This window comes from Thalassophryne amazonica, chromosome 20 (assembly GCF_902500255.1).
Source record: "Thalassophryne amazonica chromosome 20, fThaAma1.1, whole genome shotgun sequence".
Classification (NCBI taxonomy): Eukaryota; Metazoa; Chordata; class Actinopteri; order Batrachoidiformes; family Batrachoididae; genus Thalassophryne; species Thalassophryne amazonica.
Window position 1 is genome coordinate 27,389,543 of NC_047122.1, and position 27,791 is coordinate 27,417,333.

The 27,791-nt window shown below is 40.7% G+C and overlaps 1 pseudogene; it reads right to left on the reverse strand.

Annotated features, from left to right (window-relative positions):
* Positions 1-27,637, reverse strand: LOC117501475 (annotated as a pseudogene).
* Between the last annotated feature and the right edge of the window lie 154 nt (positions 27,638-27,791).

A 27,791-nucleotide genomic window follows, 5' to 3' on the forward strand; every position in this document is an offset into this window, starting at 1 on the left:
TTATTTCTACAGTATATCTCTTTATTCTGTGTACAAACAGTCAGACCAACAGCTGATCCAGGAGTTTGTAAAACAGTATTTAGGTTTGTAGCCAAAAATATTCCAGAAAACGACTCGCCGCTCTATTTACATATTTATATATATATATATTTATGTAATGTTTAATGGTTTGAATGAGAAAATGCTTTTTAGGGGGCGACTCAGCTCATAAATCACAAAAACAAAACAAAACCACAAAACCTGTCGGTTAAAAATGATTTTTTAAAAGTCTGTGTGATTCTGAGACATCTGCTGTCAATCAATTAAAAGTTGATCATTTGAGCTGATGGCCTTCCAAAGTTTAACGCCACCTTTGGAAACAGTCACAGTGTTCTGACCACAGTACTCATGAGCAGGGCAGCATCACACCTCAGTAACTGTCATCGTACCACAAAGTTTATGAGAGAGATGATACTCAAAATGTACGAGGAGGTTCACTGCTTCGTAGTAAGAGTCCAAATGCCCCCTTCAAAATAAAGTAATAAAAGTTGCTATTCAAACGTCACGTCTGTCATCACATGTTCCTGCGTTAAAATATCACCAGTCCGCTCAGCTTGTGCTTTCCATAAAATCGTCCTGGTGCAAGATGACCTTTGACCTGACAGCCACCTCTCAGCTGTCATTATCTCCATGGAAACATTGGTTTTTAAATCAGCAAACGTTTTCAGTTAGTCAGCAAATCAGTTCATGTTCAGTGCGTTGTGTAGAGCCCCGCCCCCTCCATCAGCAAGCCAGTGTGAGTCATGGACTGAGGGGAGGGGCCTCTTTCAGTGGTTACAAGCAGCAAGTTAGCTGGTGATTTGTGATTGGTCGGTGGACCGGTGTCAGTCACTGTCCGAGCCCACGGCTGATGAACCTTTTCGTTTTCGCTTTGGTGCTTTGGGCTTTGAGTCCTCCTCCTCCTGAAACACACAAAAGGGAGCTTCAGAAGGCAAAACCAAAAAATACTGCCACCTGGTGGAACAAAAACAACAAACAAGCTACCAGCACCCTAAACCTGTGATTCTCAAAGGGGGACATGAAGTACTGAAATGGAGCCAACATACTGAGGCGCTGCTGGAGCCGCTCTCCTCCTCATTGTTAGCAGGAGGTGCTGCTCCTTTCCGTGAACGAGGTGAGGATGCTGGAGCCTTTCGGCGAGATTTAGGCGGCTTTGACTGCGAATCTTCATACTCCTCTGCCAGGGCGAAGAGATCACTGAACCTAGAGAAGGATGTCAGGAAAATGTGTTAATATGGAACATCATCAGCAAATAATCTGCCACTAAGATGTTGGGCAAAGGCAAACAATCTGCCAGTAAACTAGTGGTGAGAATCTTTTGGCACCTCACTATTCGATTACAATTCAGAGGGCTGCGATTCGATTATAAAACAATTGATGCATCTTTTTTTCTATACAGGATTTGTTTTTTCCTCACTGTATAACTACTTCTTACTTTTCAAATCAGTTTTTTAATGATGTTTATGGATTTATTTTCAACACTTTCTTTAACAGCTTAGCTATATTTGCACCCATGTGGTTGTAATTCACTGATTCTAAATTCTGAAAACCAAGGAGGCTGTTGGCCCCCTCCAGCCCACCTGCTAATGGCCCAGTCACATGGCACACCACGATTCCTGAACGAAGGGAAAAAGTTAAAAAAAAGTCACAATTCGTTCAGAAAAGGTGGACGAAAGAGCTTTATCACCGAATAGCCTGCGAAGCAAGAGCATAAAAGGGACGAAAGAGAAACTAAACAAAACCAAAACTAACGATCTCGACGCTTTAAATGAAACGCGCCTGGAGCCACAGCTGGAGCAGTGTGTATCTGCATCTCTGCGTTCCAGGACTCTGCATTGGGATGGAGCTCATAGAGCCTGAGTCCCAGAGAAACTGCAAATAGAAGCTGTGGAGATCTGTGTGCACGTCGGTGGGTCCACCTGCTTTGGTTCCTCATCCAGAACAAAAGAGGGATCACCTCTTTCATCATCAGAATCCACACTGTCTGACAACACGCTGCACGCTCTGTCTTACGCCAAAAAAACAAAAAAAAAAAAAACAAAAAAAAACCTCTGGTGTTCCATGGTCACTGCTCTATCACTGTATTACGTTACTAAGCCACACACACACACACATATATATATATATATATAAAACAGAAAACTGTCAAAAGGGGGAATAAATACAAGTGTAAAGATGATTGAATATATAAGAGCAGTAAATTGATCAGTGCACTGACTCATATGTGCGGTTATTTCAACCAGCTGCAGCTGATCCACAATGTGAATTCTGCTTCCAGAACAGCTCTTTATATAATCTTTTGAATTATGTACCTGTTGCCACATGTACATAAGGGCTGGACTGTCATTCCTACACTCAGTTATATTTAATAAAAAAAAAAAATAAGCGCACGCAGCAGCTGCTGCTGCCGCTAATGCTGCATTCAAGTACCGTTGGAAATTACACAACTTTTTTGTTGTTTCAAATTCAGCAGTTGCTTGTGGCAAAATAATTAATTGTATCCACACAAAAGATTAATTCTGGCCTATATAAGGTGCCTGAGCTCATTGAAGCTGATCCCCCACCCAGATAAAAAAAATCCAAGCAAACAGGCTGAGTTTGCCCTGTAATTTCCGACTTTATATGAATGCAGCAGCAGCCTCAGCGCTCATAAACCGGCTTCTGCACTGTGTGAAAACATTCAGCTGGTCAAATGAAGTCAAACTAAACAACTAGAAGCACTCAGAGAGTGCAAACCTCCGCCAAGGCCATGGGGTCACTGACGCCATAACATCTACACGCTGTGGAATGATTGAACCTAAAAAAGTCTAACAATGATGTTTGCTCAGTAGTAAAAAGTTTCATCTGCTGTGACTGGATAGCATGTATCCTTAGCGCTTGGCATCACAGTTTATTACAACTTGCACCTTTCCCAGAAGCTACTGTCATCTGAGCACTGATATTGATATTGCATGTGCTTATAGACAAAAACAAGTAAGAGACAAAATTCTATTTATTATTCAACTAAACTGCAAATATATTAATTTTTTATCATTTATGAAACATTCTCTAAACAAGACCATAGGGTCACTGACCCTAAAGAGATTCCCTTCTTGGCACAGTGATCTATTCAACAATTCAGTGTTACAACCAAAACTATGATACACACACTTTTCTTTCCTTTATATTTGACATCGTTGACCATGAAAACATACCACATGAACTTGGAATCACTTTTATGTCTTTATTAGTTCAAAAGTTATTGTATAAAAACGATTTTTCGGTAATGGTGGTTTTCTTCTGGATCTAGCTCCATAACATTTGAAGCTACATCAAATCTAATGACACCTTACTGAATCAGTACAGATTCAGCTACAATTTGGTGTTAGTTGTGCATCTCTAGCTTCATTTGTCACCTCACACTGACATTTTCTATTTTCCCTACATTTTTGCATATTCTGGATCACCAGATCCGGAATCCGGATCCGATCATCATCAAACTTTGTTGTTTGATAGAACATTTGACTATGTTACACCCTAATTTTTTTCAAGCCTTTCTGCCTTGTTTTTGTGGAGTTAGAAACTAGAATGTCAAAATTCCCCCTATCCCGCAATGGTGAAGAATCCTTTAAAAATTCCTGGATCCGGATCGTGATCCGGATCACCACTAAAATTTAATCACTTGTTCCTCTTGTCATTTCCAACCACTCCACAAAATTTCATCAAAATCCTGCTGAGTTATCCTGCTGACAAACAGACAAACAAACAAACGCGACCGAAAACATAACCTCCTTGGCGGAGGTAATAATGTTACAAAAACTAAAACAATTAAAAAACGTCAAGAATGACAGCAAAACAAAACATGGACGAATTGAAATTTTTCAACAGTTTAAAAATCCTGATGAAGTGCCAGCTGCAGGAATGAAGTTGCGCGAAGGTTAAACGATGCCAACGAAAGTCAACAAAAGTCCAGATTTCTTGTTTCGTTAAGGCTTCATTGCCCTTCGTTAAGTGCTGTGTGACTGGGCCATTAGGCTGCCTGTATAAGTGTCGCTTCAGACTAAAGCGTGTTTGGAATATTACTGCTCCAGGAAAGAAAAGAAAATTCAAACTCATATCTGCAGCTTTTTCTGCCTTTCGTGCACAGTGGCTGTGCTGCACTAATGCACTTGGAATTTCTGCCAGAATAACTAAACAAGAGTCATCAGGAGATGATATATCCCCCTGGCCCTCACACATCACTAATGCAAAGTATCGGAGGATCATCCAAGTACACGCTTATGCTAAAGGTGAATGAAATTGGTCAACTGGTTCTTGAGATATGTCACTAACAAAGGTGGCAATGACAATATCTTCAATATCTCACTGTAACGCTGAAATTGACCTCAAAGTCACCAAAATTGACTGGTGTAGGGGAATCACTCAAGTATACCCTTATGCTAAATATGAATGAAATTGGTCAACTAGTTCTTGAGATACTGCGCTAACTGAATGAAATTGGTCAACTAGTTCTTGAGATACTGCGCTAACAAGCAAAAATGGACAGACGGGCAAACATGCTGATCGCTATATCACCTCGTAAATGGACTGCATTTATACAGCGCTTTTCCATCTGCATCAGACACTCAAAGCGCTTTATAAATAATGACTCACATTCACCCCAATGTGAGGGTGCTGCTACACACCAGGAGCAATAGGGGATTAAAGACCTTGCCCAAGGGCCCTTAGTGACTTTCCAGTCAGGCTGGGATTTGAACAGAGGATCTTCTCGTCTCAAGCCCAATACCTTAACCACTAGACCATCTGCAGTTTTAATTTTTGGGAAGTGCATGTCAGGCTACAAGCAGAAATTTTGTGATTTTTTCCTGCTGTGAGATCAATAATGTGTATCTTATCTTATAAAATGGTTTGATTTTCTCTTGATATTTAGAATTGGCTAATAAAAAATAAAATCATGTGCAAAAAGAAAAAATATAATAAATTACCCATTTTCTCTTTTTCCAGACATGCAAGTACGGTGAGGTAAAAAAAAATCTGAAACTGCAACACCAACACTGGGGAGCATGTGGGAGGGGGTTACCTTCCCACAGGTGGGGGCCCGGGGGGAATTTTTTTTTTTTTAATGAGGTACTAAATGGTGCATTTTGAGCACAATTTTGAGGATGAATAGAAGAAAAAGCTCATATTTGTTCACAAAGATTTTCTGCATTGATCTCATATGGCAGCCCAGCTGATGAAAATCCAGGGACGAGTAACTTTAATCCCTGTAAACCACCAATGGACAAACCTCATCTTGTGAGCTTCATCACAGCTGGCCTGGACATGCTGCAAAGCCTGAAGGATCGGTGTCTGAGTGAAGACTGAAAGAAAAGAAAAAAAAAAATCAGTACCAATCAATCACCAATAATCAATCAGCCAATATGTGCATTAATGTACTGACAGTTGTTCTTGGTGTTGCTGAGGTTTAATCTCAGGTTGTCCATGTGCTCCAGGATCTGTTCCAGGGTCAGTTGTGCCAGTTTACTGCTGGAGCTTCTCAGACTGACAAGAAGTCAGAAAGGAAAACTGTTACATGATGACTCAAGCTGTAAATTCACATTATCCTGATTTTAAAATTAGTGTTTTCAAACAGGCCTCAGTACTGCAAACTCAACAAATATTCATCCATCTCAAAATCACATCAGACTGGAGACTGATGTGGTGCAAATCCACCATGCAACAGGAAGCGCTGGCTTCTCAGTGCTGGATGGGCTGACAGTGGACTTCCTGTCTGTACCTTTGTCTCTTCCTGGGCTGGTTGTTGTTCTTGATCAGCTGGGCCTTGATGTGCTCTCCCAGCGTGTCATCATATTTGGAGGCCCAGTGCCGCAGGATGCTGGTGGTGAACTGATCCTCGGGATGACACGGTCGACTGAGCACCATCTTCACCATCTCCTCACTCGGTCTGTGCACACAGAATTTATCATGAGGAGACAGCACAAACTTACAAATCACACCTCATGTGTGTTGTGTGTCGTACTTCTCTCTGCGTAGCTGCAACAGCAAACAGGACAAAGCTTCAGGATGTTCTACAAACAGAAAGCAAAGACAGCCAAAGCCAATTAAAGTGAAGCAAAACTTAACCAAACTTCAGTGATGTTTATGACATTGCTTCAACAACAACAAAGCGGGAAAAAAAGTTTGATTTGTTTGACTTGTCTCGACTCTGTAGTCCAGAGTGTTTTTTTTTTTTTTTACTTTATTCTTAGAAAGTCATTTGTTTTACAGTAGAAGAAGAAGAGCCTTTATTGTCGTTTTCACTGATTAATATCACTTTGAGCACGTGGAATCAGTTAATCAGTGAAATCACCTGGTGGAGTGAGTCGTTGCAAAGAAAACCTGCACCCTCTCTGCCCTTTCTGGAATGAGTTTGAGACCTCTTAGACAGATTTATTAACTTTAATTTTAACTTTTTTTTTTTCTTTGTGCATCATGAGATAATGTCATTGTGCAGCCAGGATCGCCTGGTGTCTGTGGTAAATGAGACATTAAGGCGCTATGACATTTTCAGCTTGTAGTGCAGACAGAGAGATGGTGGGGATGCGGGGAGAAAAGACTCGGATGACTGACCTAACAGCAAGTGCAACTGCAGCGCAAAGTGCCAGAGGGACTTTTCTTCATCCACGACAAGGATTTAATTGTTTTCAGACGACGTTTTCTGCAGGACGTGTTGATTGAATCCACAACAACTAACAGGTAAGGCTTTATATTTATTGTGTGTGTGAATTTACGCCGCATGAGGGCCGCAGCTTTCAGCCAATTAATGGACAGCATCAATTGATGTATTCCGACTTTCGACTAAAAATCCATAAATTAGCCGCATCATTGTTTAAGCCGCAGTGTTCAAAGCGTGTGAAAAAAGTAGCGGCTTATAATCCGGAAATTACAGTATTTACATCAGCATATGTTCACCATGTGTGGCTTTCTGTGCACATGCTACGTCACAGCATTCCACAAGCAATCGGGGGGGTTTCTTCTGATTGGTTAAAATTGTGTCAATGGCGGCATTTATGAAATCATCGATGATGAATGAATTCTGACTTTCGGAGGCAGATATTTCAGTTGTAAGAGCTCCTTACTTTCATTTAGACGCATCAATCGTTAGTTTATAGCACAGTCTATCTTCCCAGCTGTATTTTATCAGTGAGTTTTCTTTTCCTTTAAAATTGGTCTGTATGAACTGTACTCAGATTTATCTTTGCCCACTTTAGGAATTACCAGATGATGGCATGTCTCCAAGAAACTGTCCACTAAGTGTAAAGTTAAAACACTTCAGTAGTGTTGGTGATAATAACTCTCTAACTGGTTTATACCATTCTGCAGAGTATCCATCCTCACCTGGCATTTATTTGTTTTCAGTCTTGAGACGGCATTATCCATCTCTTTTTGTGTCATTACATTCATCATTATTTTATTGTTATCACCTAATGGATGGCAGATTCAGTGAGTTAAGAAAATGTGTACTAATCAAAGAATCGGCTCATTTTGGTTGTGCATACAGATGTTTATAGTAATTTTCAAAGGAGTTTTGTATTTCTTTTAATTTATGACATACAGTGCCTTGTAAAAGTATTCAGCCCCTTGGTATTTCAGACATTTTAATTTATTTATGCCATTTCAAACACCAAAAGTAAATGAGGCTTCTCGATATAAAAATTTCTAAAATTATCTTCCTTAAACACAAAGCAAATCTCTACAACTTGATAAAACATTAATTAAAAATATAAAGGCCAAGATGATGGGTTTCATAAGTAATGGGCCCCTTTGGTATAATACCTGTAAATAATCAGTTTTATTGCCAGTTTTCTTCAGACAAGTCAGGGGATGGATACATGAACATTTCCAAGTCACTGAATATGTCTTGGACTTTATTTACATCAGTTATAAGAAATACAAAGAATTATGGCACTCTATGGTAAATGTGTGGAGTAGACAGTTCTCAAAAACTGAGTGACTGTGCAAGAGGGAGAAGAGTGACGAAAGCCACTAAGACATCCAGACAACCCAGAAGAAGTTATAGGCTTCTGTGGCTGTGATTGGAGAAATTGTGCACACTGCATGTTTCGCATTTTGTATCTCCAGTTATACAGCTTCATGATGAAGTGGTGTAGAGGAGGATTTTCTTAAAAAAGAAGACCTGGAAATTCAGCTACAATTTGCCAGAAGGTACATCTGAAATGCAAGCCTAGATTTAATGTTTTGGTGAAGGAAAATCCTTCTCTGCTCTACTCCACTATGAAACTAAGAGTGGTGATGCATAATGCAAAATTGTGTTAAACTGTTAAGCCTCCATGTCGTATTTTTAATTTCAGTGTCCAGATGTAGGGATAAATATACAGCTGTGTGGTCTGAAATGTCTTTGACCCCTATTTGACACTTTAGAATTCTGTCATTCTGAAGTAAACATAAAAAAGTTGTCAATTCTTGAATGCACATTATGAGGGTGAGAGTAAAATGTAAACTGCCTTTCTGTTGGTTTAATTCCTCCAGACGTTTTTGTTTGTTTTTTTTTTTTAACAGTGATTGTCTCACGACTAAATTGTTACATTAGCGAAGTCAAGAGAGGGTTGTAATTGCATATTCCAATCTCCATCACAAATAAGAACCCATCAGTGTCTTCCACAATCAAATCGAACATGTTCTGTATAAATGCTTTATCATTACATGGGGGTCTATACACATTTAAGAGTGTTACCTGTTAGTGATCAACGCAACCTCTTACTAGAATGCATCTCCCCTCAGTAGCTGTAATCGGTTTGGTAGTCTGGAATGTAACTTTGTTAGAGATTAATATTACAACTCCTCACTTTTGTCCATGGTTGTTTGATGAGTAATACACATTTTTAAGCCCAAGGTTTAAACTTTTCATGCTTACTCCTTTTGATAAGATTTTGCAGACCATTAACATTTAAAGCAATTTTTTGGTACTCCTGATTTAACAAGCTACCTCTTAATTTTAATGCACATATTTTCCCCCTCCATTAACCTAAACACGTAAATTAAAACTGTCTGTGTGGAACTAAACAACCAAACAAAATAACCTCCAACAGTGAAATAACATAACTTCTGAATGGGGAGGGGAGGCCTCCAAAGGGAGGGGCCCTCCAGATGCATCCCAACTTAGTCCTGTAAGCAATATAGTGGTTTTGGTGCAGTTTCTGTTACCCAGAAAAACAGCCCAAACAGTGTTTTTACAACATTATGAGCTAAGAACTCTTATTCTCATAACGATGTTACTCATACATAGAAATCTATAACATTCAACTGGTGTTCAGTCCAAAAAAACAAGAAAAGAAAACCTGAGGTGCACTCACTGGAATCTCCTGAGCTTTTCTTTGGCTCACTCAATGTCCGTGGGCTGGTTCCGTTGTCTTGAGGACCCGCTGACCTGCCACATGTTTTCTCCCAGTTTCTTACAGGGTGTTACAGCTGTCTAGGGTGCGTCGGCAGGTGAGTGGCCCTCATCGGTTTCTTCATCAGCTGTTAATTTCCCCTTCTTCAGCATATCCTCTGTTGCCTCCTCTGCAGTGTTGTACGTGGTGGGTCCTTCATAAAAGACTGAGTTTTGTGGGTGTTTGGAATCCAAGTCCCCGTTCTTTAACACACCTTCCTCAATGGCGCATACTCCTTCCTATTTTTTATAACTTCTTTGACCTGTGGTCAAAGTGCACTCTTTCCACTGAGATGTATCGCTTTCTTTTTCCATTCAGTGCGCAGCACCAGTTCCTTGGTTTTATACATGAGGAAACAAGCTATCTTGGATATCGGCGCGGCTTGCAGTGGTGGTTTTCGTCCAAGTGGCCGATGACTGCATTGTATTTTAAAGTCAATGTCCGCGAGTTACAACTCTGACTTAATAAACTTTTCCAGAAACTCTCATGCATTGTTCCCCTCCTGTCCCTCGGGAATCCCGAAGATGTCGAGGTTATTTCTGCGGGAGCGTGTTTTTGAATCTGTCAACTTGGACACAATACACTCTTGCTCCTTCAAAGCCTGGAGAAGCGCATCCTTCGTGTTAATATTCCACATCGGCCACTCTGTTCTTTATTTCTTCCATTCTAGCCTCTGTGTTCTTAAGGTCTGCACCGAGCTCGTTCATTTTCTGGTTGACTTCTTTAAAATTCCCGAGCTCTTCCTTCATGTCTCCTTTGATTATCTCAGAGAATCTGTTCAGTTCCTTTTTCATATCCAAGTGTCCTGCTTTTATGTCAGCACGGATAGCACCTATGCTAGCTTGCAGGGCACCCGTATTAGCATGCACATTAGCTTCACCTGTATCGACGTCTCCTGCCACCATATCCTCGTTTTTCTTACGATTGAGACTCATTGTGGTCTTAGCTTTTCTTAGCTGGCATTTCTCCACAGAAATTACAGATATGCACACATTAATTACTCTAAAATGGGGGGAATGTCAGACCATTCTGGGAGCTCTCGAACTACACTCAAGTGTCTTTCTTAATAAGGTTTTAATGACTCATGGCAAGGCGACAGGATCAGGAGTCTGTGCTCCTGATCCTGTCGCCTTGCCATGAGTCATTAAAATCTTTATTAAGAAGGACACTTGAGTGTTGCTGGCTATATTTTTGCATTGACTTAGTTTTTGAGCCGTGCACCTCCACTCCTGGTCCCTGTGAGGTGCTCGTTTTTCTCTGCTTAGCTCTCGACCTACACCATCAACCAGATCACTGTCATACCTGAGGTCTCAGTCCAGTGTGTTCATCTTTCATTACCTTTGTACTTGAGGTGCTGCAGGATGGGGATGATTGTTTCCAGCGGGATGCTGGAGCCAGGAACAGCTGCCACGTGCTGTACTGCTCAAATGTCTCCCAGTCCAGAGACTGAACTGAAGAATAAAAAACAAACGCCACAGTGTCAGATGCCTCAAACAATCAATCAATCAAGTGATGTGTTCATGCTTACTCAGGATGTTGAGGACCGAGTCTTTCCTGAACATCACCAGGTTGCCCATCATCACATGACACATCAGCTCCTGCAACTACATGGAGAATACAACACATTAAGGCCCAGACCAAAAACAAATGCACACACTTTAATTCCTTCTGAAAAAGTAATTCAGTCTTAATAATTTGTGACACTTCTGTGAAACAAGGCTGAAAACAGAATTTTTTATTTATTTTTTAATTTCAGGAAAAAACTTGGAGGCAGGCTTTTTTTCATTTTCTTTTTTAATTAATTAATTAATTAATAATAATAATAATACCTGTGTGGAGTCGATGACGGCAACAATCATGTTGAGCAACTCTCCACTTCGCAACGTTTCATCTGGAAACTAGACACAAAAACGAATTTATAGCACAACAAGCTTTTATTCATAAGAATATTCAGACACCTAAATATAAAAAATATTCCCAATCAATAAAATCACACAACCAAAAGAATAAAAAATAGACACTTGTATGTACAGTTAAATATTAAATGTGATATTTCCCCACAGCACACTGTGTGAAGCTTGATTTAAATAATAAATTGTGTTCTTTATAATTTGCAGTTGTCTAATTAATTATTAAGAACCTGTTGTCTTATGTACAATTTGTACATGTTTAAATCAAATCATCATTTGTTCCTGTTGTGCAAATCAAGGAATATTTGTAGATCACCCTCTGTGCATTTGCAGTTATTAATGAGACAAAAAAGTAACTCCATAGGAAACTAGCTTTGAGTTAGCGTGCAAGCTAATATCCGCAAAATGTTTTGTAAATGACTCCAGAGGTGTTATCAGGTTGCAAAACATCATTTTCAGTTTTATTTCTCGCTAGTTTTACATAATATACCAAAAACAAAGCTGTTAGCAAGCAGCTTCACCATGAAGTGACATCACCATACTAAGCTTGGCAAAATGCCTTTTAAATAAGTTCAGAGTATTATTGGGTTCCAAAAACAGTGTTTTCAGTTTTAGAAGTGTTTATTTCTCAATAGAGTTTACATAATATATAAGAAACATATATGTAAACATATAAAAAGCAGTTTTGAAGAGACCAGGGACTGATGTCACGGTGCAGCTCTACTCTGATTGGCTGTCACCTGTGTCACTCAAAAACAAAACAGATCAGACTGAACCAGATTGTGATTTTTTTTAACCTCTTAAAATACACCAAGGTAGCCATCTTTGAACTTGTCCATAGGTCTGTATCTCAAGAATGTTCCCTGTGAATTTCAAGAGTCTATTACTAACAGGAACGGACTTATGCTGAGCACAGACAGACAGATGGATGGACGAAAAGCCTTCACAATACCCGATGGCATATTTGATGGCCAATCGGGTAATAAAAGGGTCCAGGAGGTGTCATGTTCACAGGACCTGATTCCTGTGAAAACACCCTGCTTGGGGGGAGGCGTGTCAATGATGGTCCTACGGAGTGATGAGTTGATGAAGTAATATGGTGTCAGACCGTGTTGAACGTTTGCGTAGAAACTGTGGATGTTCTGTGTCATTTTAAAATGTTCACCCTCAGAATAGATGGACGGTGTCAGATAACAGAGCAGTCCGGACGTCATCCTCTGACACGCTTCATGTCCTCATCAGACAGGGTGAAGGTCACCGAGTGCCGTCGCCTGAGCAAATGACTCATACAGAAGCATCTTCCCATTGGCGGCTTTACTGAGGACAGACAGACGTTTGAGTGCTGGAGCTGAAAGTGGCTTCATCGGTCTGCTCACACGTGCACTCACCTAGCCTTGACCGGTAGTACAAAACAGGTGGTATCCGATCTTAGGTTGTTTCTGGTAAGTTCAGCCAACATGTCGAGCAGCACAGAGAAGCCGTGTTATCTCCTGCATGGTGCAAAGATTCCGGAACACCAGACAGAGAGGCTTACACACAGAATCCTCCAGAGACCTGCAGTAAGTTAACGACCACCTTTAGAGTCAGCAGACTCCTCCAGAGATGTAACAGACCGCTATTACTACTACAGGCTTTGTGATTATGTGATTTTCATGATGTTCGTCAGACAACAGCAGCACTAAGTCACTGTGCTGCACCTGAAGCAGTGGCTGCTAACTGGTGCCATGCGGGCCCCCATTTACCCTGCCCATTTTCTCTGTGGGCCCCGCCCTCCTTTTGCATAGACATGCTTTACCATAAATGTTTATTTACCGTAAATGTTTCCAACATCTACAGCAAAATATAGCAAGATGTATCCCAAAATATTTAAGAGCTGATTTATTTCAGATTCAGGCAGCTTACTACTGGAGGGTGATATTTGACCCCCTCCGATTTGCCTGAACTTGTTTTTGGTGGAAGGTCTATGTGTAGATAGAAAAGCCTAAGTCCCTAAACCAGTGGCGTCCAGGCCTCTAAAAGGGTCAATTTCTTGAGGGTCAAAATTACTTAAAAATTCGGTTTTGAAGTTGAAATATTTCAGTGTGCCAATGACGGCCCAACTTCATGTTCATTGGTGTCAACCTGTGATGGGAGGAAAATTGCAAAATTTTGGCAAGCAGTCGAGGGCACCACCTATAGGGGGCGCTGCAGTGACGCTTATTCTTTAGGCATTTCTGGACCACGCATCAACATCCTAAAATAGATTATGCATGATCTGAATCCATTGGCAACCCCAATACTATGCCACTTGAAATTAAAGTGGGATAATAAAGACCTGAGAGTATAAGTCATGTTGTGTGGGCCGCCAGAAGAGGAGGTACTGGGCCCACCACCAGAGGGCGCCCTGCCTTAAGTGCAGGCTTCAGGCATGAGAGGGCACCGCCACGGACACAGCCGGGGGTGACAGCTGTCACTCATTATCTCTTGACAGCTGTCACCCATCTACACTACATCATCTCACTCCATAAAGACCGGACGTCATCTCCACCTCGTTGCCGAGATATCATCTACCTGTGAAGGTAATATTCTCTGCTGTATCTAAAACTGTCATAGTCTGAAATCTTTTTGCAGCCGCTTTCTTGTGGTGTGCCTTATCTGCTGGATTGGCATTTGGTGTGAACAGCGACGGCTTCGCTTCACACCCAAACCAGATAAGTGGTTAACAGGAGCTGCACGAGTGTGTGATTAGAGGTGGAGGTGACTTTCCACCTTCTGACTTTTTGTTACTGGGTGTGCACACACCCACATCTCACTGTTTGTGCTCCTCGCCAGCAGTACCAGATCCGACAGTCGGGGACGGTGATCACCTGGGAATTCGGGACTTGGCGGCTCCAGTATTCACCAGGTTCGGTGGCGGTGGAAATCGTGTGGTCCCGGCTCTTCTCAGGACAGACGTCTTCTATCCTCGAGCCTGCCCACACGTCACCTTGGTGTATTGACTGCTATCAGATTCTGTGATTGTCTGTATAATCGTTGTGCACATTCACAACATTAAATTGTTACCTTTTGGCTCATCTATTGACTGTTCATTTGCGCCCCCTGTTGTGGGTCCGTGTCACTACACTTTCCCCAACAAGTCAAGTCGGTCAAAACATCAAATTCAGTGTTTTGGGGGTTGCATATTTCCATACCTTTACTGATGTGTGACACACATAATAAGATTGTTTTATAGCCCATAGTGTTCTAATAAATTATTTCTAATCAATTCACACTTGTAAACTTACCACATTATAATGGTCAGAAAAGAGTTAATACAGCTGAACCCCACTATAACCTTAATATGATAGCTAGTAGACCTACAGGGCTGCCTGATAAAGATTTCATTCAAATCTGATGAGGGCACATGCAGATGTGCAACCCTCAAAATCACAATTTAACGTTTTGACCGACTTGAGCACCACTTATTCATGCCTTCATTATGCCACATTAATTTCAAGCGACATAGTATTTATTGGGCTTGCTAATGGAATCATACATATCCTAGCTTGGGATGACCCTTCTAGAGGCCCTAAAAAAAAAAAAAAAAAAAAAAAAACTGGTTTAGGGACTTAGAATTGTATGATTTTTCCATCTGCCCATAGACCTTCTACCAATAAAATAAAATCCAAGAAAATCTGAGATGGTCATATATCCTGCACTGCCTGATCCTTTAAAGAACTGCCACTTTAACAGAAAGCAAACAAAATAAAGCCTGAGATCCAGTGCAGATGGCACCAACACAGTGGACCCCCACCTCCACTCTCATGTTCATGGAAACATTTTTTTTCTAATAGATCTCATCAAAACCACTTCACCACATATAGTGTAACCATAGAATGAGACCGCTCAGCATGTTGGTGATATTTTGAGATATTTTCAGCCTCACAATCAACATTAACAAAATATACAACAACGTGTCATTACTGGTGAAGAGTAAAAATAACAGTGTCTCAAACATACTCCTCAGAGATCTCCTCAGGAAGGACGTCTCCTCTAAAATGGTCTTTAAAAAGTTCAGCCAGACAGGAAGCCAGAGTCGACATCTGCTCCGTGTCAAAGTCCTCCTGAAATACGACAAAATAAATCACAATAAAAACAGAACAATAAATCCCAATAGAATAAACGAAAAATTACAGCAACATAAAATAGAGCTGTGTACAGGGATTTTTCTTCATCATTTAGACACCGTTTGGATATAAGCAGGATGCTTTATGTGGATTACTTCTTCAGATAAATCCCACTGAAACTAACAGGTAAGAATTTATATTTACTACGTGTGTCTTTTACTCTGCCAATCAATGCACTAAGGATGTATTTCGTTGTTTAAGTTGCACGCTTCAAAGCGTGTGGAAAAAAGCAGCAGCTTTTAGCTCATAAATGACGGTGTATCTAATACCGAGATAAACTGACTTCTAATACTGTGTTTTACTGCTTTTGAAAGATGATGGCAGTATTTGGGGTTTTATTTTTTATTTATTCATTTTTTATGCGTTCTTTGTGTTTGTGATCCTTGAATTTACCCAGCAGCTCCTGTGGTGCTTAAAGTGAAACTGGTTTATCAGAAGCCAATAGTGTAATCTGATGTGGCCGCGTCCAAATCAATACTAATAGTTATCGGTTATCTGTAATAAAGATAAATTTTTTAGCAGTTTATCGGTTTAGCGTCATAAAAGATAACTTTTCAGTTACGTGATTAATGGCTATTAGCTTTGATAGCCAGTGACACTGAAAGCATCATTATTAGTCCTTTCTGCTGTTTTCACAAATTTGATAAAATGGTTTTGTTTTATTAAGTTGAGAAGAAACTCACCTCCAAGATCAGATCTACGATCTCTTGCATCACCTCGCACTGCGTCTCTGTGTCGCTGAGGATGAAAAGTAAAAAAAAAAAAAAAAAAAAAAAAAAAAAGTTTGAAAAACATCCTAATCCAGGAGTCTGCTGAGTGACAGAAAAATAGACGCACAACCCTTCTGCTGATGCACAGACCCGCTGTGAAAGGAAACAATATGGCTGTAGCAGATTTGGTCAATAAGCAGACAAAAGCTTACTTAATTATGTAATTACTAATTCATTATTTCACATAGGGTTACAGGGTCACCACGGGGTGTTTCGGCGATGTTACATGAAGCCTTCCATTAGAAATGGAATCATTTTTATCAGTGAAAAAAAGAACTGAACCAAAGTATCGTAGCCAAACTGCTCACACTGCAGCAGGAAAGACACAGCAGAATCAAACCACCGGCGTCTCCACCTCAGAGCCAGACTCGCACGGATCTGTCAGAAACTGTGACTGGTGCTTCATGTTTGTAACTCCGCCTTCTGTATGTTTCTATCATTTTGAAAATTCTTTCAAACCTCCACAATGTCATCTCACTCATCTTCAACCTCTTATCCGGGATCGGTTACATTCACTACTTGAAGAACTTCGCTGATCTTCTGTCACCATGTATGTGATGAACATGTGCACAAAGTCTGGCCGACAGTGGGCAATAGGTGGAGCGTTTAGTTGACGAACAGGCGCTAATGATTTCTTTGCCCTCATCATTCCGGCTGATGCTCGGATCACATCAAGTCGTTTCTGAGCTGACTTTATCTGACCTTTGTGTTTAGATTATCAATTATTTTAAATTGGTAAGGGGTTATTAGTGTCTAAAGCTAGCTAAAAGGGGGGGGGGGGGGTTAAGCCTTCAGTTTATTCATTGCTTTTTATTTTTTAACTGCAGGGATAGGCTACAGCCACCCCGTGACCCTTGACTGGAGTAAGCAGGTACAAAAAAAAAAAAAAAAAAAAAAGAAATCAGCTATTTTTGTCCCACCTGCTTTTCTGTAGTTGCATGACCTTGTCCTTCATGGTGTCATCCAGTTGGTCCAGCCAGGGAGTGATGTCAGCAGGTTCCTCCATCACTGCCTCTTTGATCGGATGGAACCTGAACTCCCGCTTCTTTCCTGAACTCAAACAGAGAAAGAAAGAAGGGGGGAAAAAAACTCACCAGAATCAAACTTTCTGTGATACCGCTATGCAGGGTTCTAAAATCGTTTAATGTAAACTGAGCTCACAGTTTGGAGCTTAACACCTGCAGCTGTTATTGTAACAAACAGCTTTAAAACTAATTCATTCAGACTCAAACAGAGCCAAAATAAAAGACTACCAAAAATAGAATTATTTTAAACTGGGTGATCACAGATTATAATACTTTATTCTATTGTTTTTGTTTGTGTGTTTGGATTTAGATTTTTACTGCATTTACAATATTTCCGGGGCGCTTATTTCAACATTTTGTCCTTATAAGCAGACAAAGGAATGAGGTCTAATGAGTGCCACTCTAGGATCCTTTCCTTCACTTCATTACAGAATGAACCAATCACAGGCCAGATCATTACCAACACAGAACTGTTGGCGGCGCTACACATTTCTTCAAGTTTGCGTACACTGCTAGACATAGTTAGCATTAGCCATGCCATTCGTCTGACACTAGTAGCCACACAGATTTTAAACTGTCATGCACCTGGGTTTAAAAACAAATCTCTTCAGGCACGCTTTGAGATTTCTCACTCATATGTTCTTAGAAAACTCTTCTCCTCTGTTCTTGAGAGCATTCACCACCTCCATCATACTCTACACTCACTGGCTGCATATACGAGTACAAAGGTCAGCACAGTGTAAGGTCAAAGTTCAACACATCTGAACTTTAAATGTGGTGTATGTCTGCAGTGTTGCGTTTCTCCATGTAAAGACACATTGTACAACACAAACAATATGGAGGAGGTGTGGACACATGCACCGGTGCTTCATCCAACATGCCACACAACCGTGCCAGGTACTGGATAGCAACCACCCAGGCAGATAGCCAGTTCATTCCAACCTCTCCAGAGTAACTGCTACAGCCAAGTGAACCATGGACGTGCCCTTGACCCACACAGCTCCAGTGCAGGCTCCCAGACTTGACTCTTCATCTGAGTCTCATTAAGTAACAACACAAAGTCATTCCAGTCGCACTCAATGGTCTTCTTAAATCATCCTTTCTAGCCATTGTACATACAGTGAAATAGGGGCAGTGAGCAAACACAATTTGGTGCTGAGGGATCATCTCTAGATGTAGACACGTTGCCTTGCTTGGAGGAAAAGAAAGAAGCAGACCCTTTTTTTTTTTTTTTTTTGATGGTGGGGGAAACCGGAGTGACCGAAGGAAGCCCAAAGACACAGGACGAACATCCAAACTCCACACAGAGAGGAACTGGGCATGGGGAGAATCAAACTCCAGACCTTCTTGCTGACAAGAGTGCTAACCACTGAGCTACAGAAGAACATTATTTGAAGTTAGCAAGAATTGTGAGGGAAGCTACAAATACTGCAGATACATCAGGTTTTGTCTATGCAAAGCTCAATGACTGAACCACGTGGAATCAACTCAAATTTGCTTTTAAACGTGGAATGTTAGTGGTTTTGGAATCCAGCCAAAAGACTTGATACTTATTTAAACTGACTCCAGTTTATTTTCTTTAAATCACCTTTGTTGTTGACCTCCTCCTCATCATCACTAAAAGTAGCCTCCGTGTTGTCATAGCAACCCTCCTCCTTGTCCAGGACATGGTTGTCCATCTCCAAGGTAACAGCCTCCTCCGTTTTGACTGTGAGAGAAACCACACGCGCACACACACACAGAGCCTGTTCACACTGTTGAAGGGAAATATCTGCATTTTCCTTACATGTCACAACAATCTCATTTTTATTCAAACTTGCACAACTGAGCTGTTGATGATGATGAGATAGATAATATCAACAGTACAGTAGATTTCTACTCTGACCATTAGCTAACATGAACCTGACCTTTCCAATTTAAAAAAAAACCTAACAAGCTGGACATTCAGCCAATAAATTTGTAGCTGCTATTTCTGACTGATAAATTTTAATAATGTTCTAAACTCACATTAACATCTTAAAATGGTGATTATGATTTTAACGTGTGCACTTATACCTTCAGTAGGGGGCGAGGGCGAGCTGCAAAATTCAGGGAATCTCTCTCTGAGCATCGAGCGAAGCTCTCGATCCAACTTTGGATTATCAAAGAGTGGCGCGAGATGTCTGAAAGACATTAATATTAAAGTGTGAGCACAAACAAAAAAAAAACAAAGTGGGCATCACAACGGTCACTGTAGAAACAGACTTACGCCAGAACCCTCTTCTCCATGATGAAGGTGAGCGAGAGTTAAACACACCCTGACGAACCTGAGACTCCAACGGAGGAAAAAAGTGAGGGATGATCTGAGGATGGATGGAAATAAGGAAAAGTCAGAAATAATTATAGGGAGGAAAGAATAAAGGAAAAAAGAAATCAGCATTTTCTCTCAGTATCAAACACGGCTGAACATTCTGCCAATCAGAGAAGACACAGCCAACCAATTATCTCACAGAGGAAGTAGCACACACACTGCCGTTAGTTTAGGCTCTGGCAGCTAAATATTCTCTGCTCGTCTGTGGGCCTTCCCAGACCCTCATGACCAACTGTGGGCTGTCCCAGACCGGCAAGTCTGACTGTGAGCCATCCCAGAACCACGATTATAAAAGTCATCACACACTCACAAGCCTGTAGAGGAAACTCAAAAATCCTATCTCAAGTCCTGATTCTCTAAGAGAAATATAACTAAAAAAAAAACAGTGCACTGAGAGCACAATATCACCCCCACCCCTGGTCAAAATGCTGATTTTGTACAAGTGTTTGTGATAGCTGATTTCAGAATACAGACGCCAACTCACGAAACTGTCAGTGTCTAGGTTTGTTAATCAAGAGCAATAACTCTGTCAAAAAATTGTCAGTCTTGTGCAATATTACAATTTGCATATTACCATCCTATAACAAGGACTTAAACCAAGTTTACTGAATTTCCTACTAAAATGTGAGAGGAGTTGAATTCAGAATGCAGGCAACCCTCATAAAAATTGATGAGTCTAGATTTGTTAATCAGGGACCATAACGCTGGTAAAATAGTCCCAAGTAGAATGATATGAATATGTGTATTACCAACCTATAAGAAGGACTTGTGTCAAGTTTCATAAGATTCCTCCTAAAAGTGTGAGAGGAGCTGGTTTCAGAATGCAGACACCAACTCATCAAACTGACAGAGTCTAGATTTGTTAATCAAGAGCCTAACTCTGATAAAAAGGGACCAACTCCAACGATAAGACAATATGAGTATTACTAACCTATAACAAGGACGTACCAAGTTTCACAAAATTTGTCCTAAAATGTGAGGAGTTGATTTCAAAACAGAGACACCAACTCATGAAACTGACGGCGAGAACTCTTAAAATGGGCCCAACAATATGATAATGTGTGTATTACCAACCTATAACAGACTTGTACCAAATGTCCCGAAATTCCTCCTGGAAGTGTGAGAGGAGCTGATTTAAGAACACTTACACCTTTTTTGGGAGGGATGGATGGATGGACAGACAGAGACATCTCCACGACATAATCCCCCCTCAGGCCTTCGGCCAGCAGAGGATAAAATGTTATGGGTCGCTCTTGTGTCATTATAACATGGTCAATCACGAGGATAATTTTCATGCTGTCTGCCGTCTTCATGTGTCTGCCATAAGCTGAAATTTGTACTTCATAAACACCACATATTTTCACCATATGTTTACACCATGGTTCTGTTCTGTAAAATCTGCTTCCTCACGTGCTGTCGCTGAACTAAACACGTGTGTGATGTCAATGGAAAAAAATGGGATTTGGATTATGATATTTTGAGACACCACATTGATGGAAGACTATTCAGGCGCTCGGTGTTCACCATGTCAGTAGTGTGTAAGTGTGTTACCCTGCACATGAAGTCCAGCAGCGTAGCCGTGATGGCTGGATGAGGCTTCATGGAGTGATGCATCACCAAGATGGCCGGCTCTGAGGCACAAAGACAGAGGCAATGTTTCAGCCCACAAGGACATCAAGTGATTGATGTAAGTGATGTCTAAAGTCAGTAAAACGGTCACCTATGTTCATGATGCTGTCTTTCTCGGGGTTGAAGAAAAGCCAGTCATAGAACAGAGCCAGCTTGGCATTTGAAGCAGCAACATTAGACTGCAGAGACAGATTTAATTTCACCGGTTAATCACACAGATCAATAAAGATATTGATTTGATATGTTGTGTCATGATTCAGATGTGTTACCGTGCAGGTGGTGAGCAGCCAGCCAATGATAGCCCAGCGTGGCAGAATGTCAGAACTCAGCACCTCATTGGATGGGTGGACCACACCGCAGATGTAACGAATCAAATCACAGCGCAGTGACTGGCTCTCTGCTGTGGACAGGTACTGTCTCTGGAACCAATCTGGTACCGTTCTGCTGCCCAAAACGCACCTGAAAACAAAAGAAGCCCAATTGTGTAATTTGTACATAAACAGCTACGCCCACATATAATTAAAATTCAGTCACAAAAAAAAGCCACAATTCAATGTCTTTATCTGGACTCAATGATCAACAACCAACCCAACGACAACCTCAACAACAACCATTGATGACCTCAACAACAGCAACCCCAACAATGACCTCTATGGCCAATGACCTCAACAACGACCCCAGCGATGACCTCGCAGACAACCCTAATGACAAACCCAAAGAAACACCCCTACAATCAACAATCTCAATGATGACCCCAACAACAAACCCATGGACAACAACAATGGCCCCAATGACAACCACAATGGCAACAACACCCTCAACAATGACCTTAAAGATCTCAAAGACAACCCTAACCACCAATCCAACAACAACCCCAACAACTGCTGATTTTCTCAGTCATTGTGCATTACCATTGTGCAACTACCAATAGAACACAAAATACAACATTAGATAACGAGAAATCTACTGCAGTAGGACATCTCAGATGATCTGTTAGGACATTTCACCACACAACAAGACATATTATTCCAGGTGTTTGTAATAAAATGCTCAAAATGACAGACAGCTACCCACAACAGCTAGCAACTGCTGCCAGTGTACACTGGGTTATAGATGTTACTAGCACATTATCCACCGGCTCTAGATTGGGTAGTATTTATAAAATAGGTAGCTGACATTTTTCAATGGTGGTAATAAATTATGCAAAGTTTCTATAATGAGCTGGAATGGCGTGTGATAAATGTGGCATGTGGAATGTTTTTAGAACCTTTGACCTCAACAGTTTTTAGAGGAAGCACACAACCCTTTTATATCCTGTTAATTATGTTTTTTATGTTAATTTACTGTCAATGTATTTATAAATTGTTTAGGTTCTTATCATATACACATTATTATTGTTAATTCTATTTTTAAATGGACCATATTGGAAATAAGTATTTTCACTTTCTTGTGTTATCCATGTACTTTTAATGTATTTGCAATTATATTATGTACTTACATTGAACTTACTAAGTAAAAATCATGCATGCACAGATACACATACACAGACACCACTTCGCTTTTAATGTAGCTAATATCCCTAATTTCTCCAAAAATATTAGTCATATCATCTTTGTTTTCACAGCGTTCATCCTTGACCAAAAATACATAAGCATACCAAACAGCAAATGTCAGCTCTCACCAGTTTCTCCATGATCAAAGACACACACACACACACACACACACACACACACACACACACACACACACACACACACACACACACACACACACACGCTACTTGGCTATTAACACATAGATGAGAGGTGGAGACGCTAGGCTCTGCCACTGTCATTCAAAGCCACCGTGCCCCTAATCATGCATAACTTTATGGCCTAAAACACTTAAACTAAGACGTTAGAACCCCCCAACCCCCCACCACCATAACGTTTTCATGGAAGGGATCTATCTTTTGAGACCAAAACTGTTTTTTGTACCAGGCTGTAAAAATGTTTTTTCTGCTCTCAAGTTGGACATTTTAAGATGGGCTTGAATAGGAATTGCAGCATGGTGGCTTAGTGGTTAGCACTGTTGCCTTACAGTAAGAAGGTTGTGGGATCAATTCCCACCTGCAGCCTTTCTATATGCAGGTGCATGTTCTCCCCATGTTTGTGTGGGTTCCTTCGGGTGCTCTGGCTTCCTCCCACAACCAAGACATGCAGGTTAGATAGAATGGAAACTTTAAATTGTCCGTAGGTGTGCGTGTGTATGTGTTTGTTTTTCTATATGCGGCCCTGCAACAGACTGGCATCCTGTCCAGGATGTAATCTGCCTCATGCCCTGTGACTGCTGGGATAGACTTCAGCCCCTATGACCCTTAATTGCATTAAGCAGTTGAAGAAGAGTGAGTGATGAGTGAGAATGAATAGGAACCTGCTCACTTATAGAGTCAGTCTCAAGCGGCAAGTCAAGGAACTGCAAGTTTTTTTCTTCAGGATGGGCTTCATCTCTCCCACTGATAAAACAATATAAAGGTTGCCCCCTCCCCAATAAATTATGCAATAAGGCATTTATCAATCAATCATACTGCACACATGACAAGATTTTTATGGAAGCAGTAGATACGGAAATATTTTGCAGCTTTGCTCAATGAACACGAGTCACATTCATCAGTAAAGTGAGAACCCAGACCTATTTTTAACCCAAATGTTGTTGAATGAACTGAAGACTGTTAACCATGTAGTAGTAGTATAATAATAATAATATTAGTTGTAATTGTTACACCGAACAGTCATATCAGTGACATGAGAGCTGTGTTTCAGCTTTGTTTGTGATCATGTGTCGCAGCGGCTGAGTCCAGTTGGGCCAGATGCACTGGCGACCTGGCGCCAGCCCACAGCATTCACACAAAACAGTGCCTAGGGTGAGCTCACCCTTACATCTGAGCCAAATCTGAATGCTTTTGGTTCTGACTTGAACAACCACAACCTTTGTGGAGGTGATAAAGCAACAAAATAAAGTGTGTTACCCTTGAGGTCATGAATAGCAGCTTGGTCTCCATGTCAGGAGTGAGGCGACAAGCCAGGAACTTCCTGGAGGTGCGAGCTGTCAGCAGCTGGAGGACACCTGAGACAGAAACCTCAAAATCAACCACTCTTTGAAATGGCTTTATCCAAATCCCAGAACTTTTCCAAATGCAATGATCAAACTGGAAGGAAAGAGACTGGATTACAAATTAAAGAAAAAAGAAAAGAAAGGAAATATTAATTCAATAGCCACAGGGAGGTATAAAAAGACAAAATCTTCAAAAACTTCCAATAAATGTAGGACATTCATTGGCAACCTGAGATCTGAGGACAAGTCAGTCCTGAGGAGATTTACCAAGGTCCTCAGGACTAAGGACCTGTAAGGACTGAGGAGTTGTACCTGTGAACTGAGCACTGAGGACTTGTGGATTGTGCAGCAGGTCTCTCCACAGCAGCTCCATCTCTGGAATCCGAGCGACATTTTGCAGCAGACGAACCAGATCTCTGCCGATGATCAGACACTCCATAAACTGCACACAGAGAATTTAATCTGAGCCACAAATGTAACCTGTTGTATGATGTTTTATTGATATTTTGTGGAATAAGACGGAATTTGTTTTTCTCATCTGTCAATAGACTTTGGACAGCTCCAAATGTAGGGTTTTGGTAACATCAAACCCCAAACCATTTAAAGGTACACTGGTGCTCAATATACTGTGTGGAGAAGCCAAAAACAATCAGAGTTCTCACCACTGACCTGAACATTAGAGGTGCCGAAAAAAATCGATTCATGTCCGAATCGCGATTCTTATTTATTAAGATTCTGAATCGATCCGAAATGTCCAAGAATCGATTTTTAAAAAGCAATTTTTTAAACATTTTCTTGCTTACTCGCTGTGTGTACTGTTTGTCAGGCAATGGTCTCTGTACTACAGCGTCCCCGCGAATGGAGGGTCCGGCCAGCTTCAAACATTCATGAGCTGCAGCTTAGCGTGGTGGACGAAGAGCTAATTCAGCCAACACCGTCTTCGCTGAAGGCAAAGTTTGAGCGCATTTTGGATTTTATTATTTGCTGCGTAAGAAGGAGCTTGACATGACTTATGCAGTGTGCAAAATCTGCAAAATGAAAGTCAAGTACTTCAGAAACACTTCAAATCCGCAAGGCCACATGTGACGCCATCACCTGGAGCTAAAAGAAGCGGAGCAGCAGTCTCTGCAAACTACTGACCAGCACACACTCCATCACTTTGCTAAACTGCCAGCCAACTCTGAACGAGCAAAGCAGATAAGTAAATTTACATCCTTAGAATCACTTGATTAACCTTGTAAAGCTGCTTTTCTTAAACATAAACATTTTTTAAGTAATATAACTATTTCTCAGAACTCTTTCAATCGAAAATCCGATTCTGAATCGACTCGTCACCCCAAGAATCGGAATCGAATTGAATCATGAGTTGTTGTTAGATTCACATCCCTACTAAACATGTTCTTCAGTTTAAAAGAAAGACGTCTTGACACGCCACACTGTTTGAAGGAAGGCTTTTCCAACTTTACACTAACAGTTTCTACAGCTTAGACATCATCTTTACACCTGACAATAAGTCTAATCTGATTACCCAATTACCTGGTGTAAGTAAAGAGCCATGTCAGCAAAAAAGCAAATTGAAAATAAATAAATAAATAAATAAAAAAATAATCTTTGCTGAGGTGCACACGTACTGGACTGTGTGGACTGTCTGGAACAGGGGTGATACCCAAAGAGGTATTGGCTGAAGCACGAGCAGGAATTTAAAATATAGAAAGGAGTTGAGTGGCAGTAGAGGAAGTGGACAAAACACCGATTATGTTTTGTGCAGTTTGTCACAGATTTGAGAGGGATAAAAGGCGGCCGTTTTTCAGAGACACATGGCAGTGTTATGCAGAGTTCTGTTGCACCTCAACAGCACAACATAAAAGAGAAAGTAGCGAACATCAGAATGATCTTTCAAAGTGCAGCTTGAAAATGATGTAATGTAACAATCAATGATATTCAGGGATGCAAAACTTCCAGTCAGCGATAAAGTCTCTGTCATTGCTAGCAAGCTCACAGCAAGCCCACACTTAATATAATAAAATAATATAATAATCCTTGTGGTGAAGCCCATAGCTTATGATAATGAACTGGCAGGGAATGTGGTGGTGAGCACGTAACACATACAATATAAATAAGGCGCCGCATGCCGAAATTGGCCTGCATCAATTTTGTGTTTTTGCCGAATTTCACTGACGCTGGTACAGCTGGTGCAAGAACCGGCACGTCCGCTAGGTGGAGAGTGTGCTTTGGCCAAAGACGGCCACTGACAACCACACAGTCAAGTTGTTCCGTTTCACTCACACACAATATACATGTTATCATGCTACTAGTGTGCAGTACATTGACTGTATTCAACATAGAAACTATTTCAATTTAATTTCAATTTGAAACAAGATTTATTCTAAAAATATGATATTTTCAGTTCCTAACTTGGTATGCAGGTGCTGTATGTGTCATTTTTCAGGTTTGAAATGACATATGTACCTCTTTCTAAGAAAAAAATAAAAATAAAAAATCCGCCAGCCGTCACCACTTTTTTCTGATGTCAAGGATGTAAAACTAATTGTTTTGTAAAGGGGCCTAACCAACCAGCCCTTCAGTTCCATCCCTCACTTATTTTTTTCTTTCCTTCTTGGCTTGTCTTCTTATAGGTCTTTCATCACAAGCAAACTTATACTAAATTTACATACATGTCAGGCCCATTAGCGCAAAAGGTTTCATCCCCAGGTTCCTTTTTTACTTATCTCCTTACTTTCCCTCAGGTTCCTTCCCTCCTCATCTCTTACCTTCTCCCTCAGCATGCTGATGCAGAAGTCAACCCAAGGTGTGATCACTCCTTTTTAGATGCAGACTAATGAGCAGATCTGATATGATGCAGGGTTAGTTTTGGGAATGAAAATTTACAGGGTGATTCCATAATTTTTTCCTCAGAATTGAGTGATTCCATATTTTTTTCCTCTGCTTGGTCTAAAAAAGTAACCGTTACTGACTGCCACAATCTTTTTTTCTTGATTTCTTATAGTGTTTCTTAAAGCCAGAAACTTGCCATTTGAAATGACTTTAGTTTTGTGTCATGTGTGTGATCTGCTTTTTTTTCTACAAAATTAAACAACTGAATGAACATCCTCCAAGGCCGGTGATTCCATAATTTTTGCCAGGGGTTGTATTTGTAACCGATCACATGCAGCTGTGCTCAACAGTTTACATAACCAGGGAGAATTTTTGTTTTTTGGCCATTTTTCAGAGAATATGAATAACACGAAAACTTTTTTCCCACCCATGGTTAGTGGTTGGGTGAAGCCATTTATTCTCAGACAACTGTGTTTACTCTTTTTAAATCATAATGACAACAGAAACTACCCAAATTACCCTGATCGAAGGTTCACATACCCGTTCTTAATACAGTGTTTTAGCCTCATTTAACATCAGTGACAG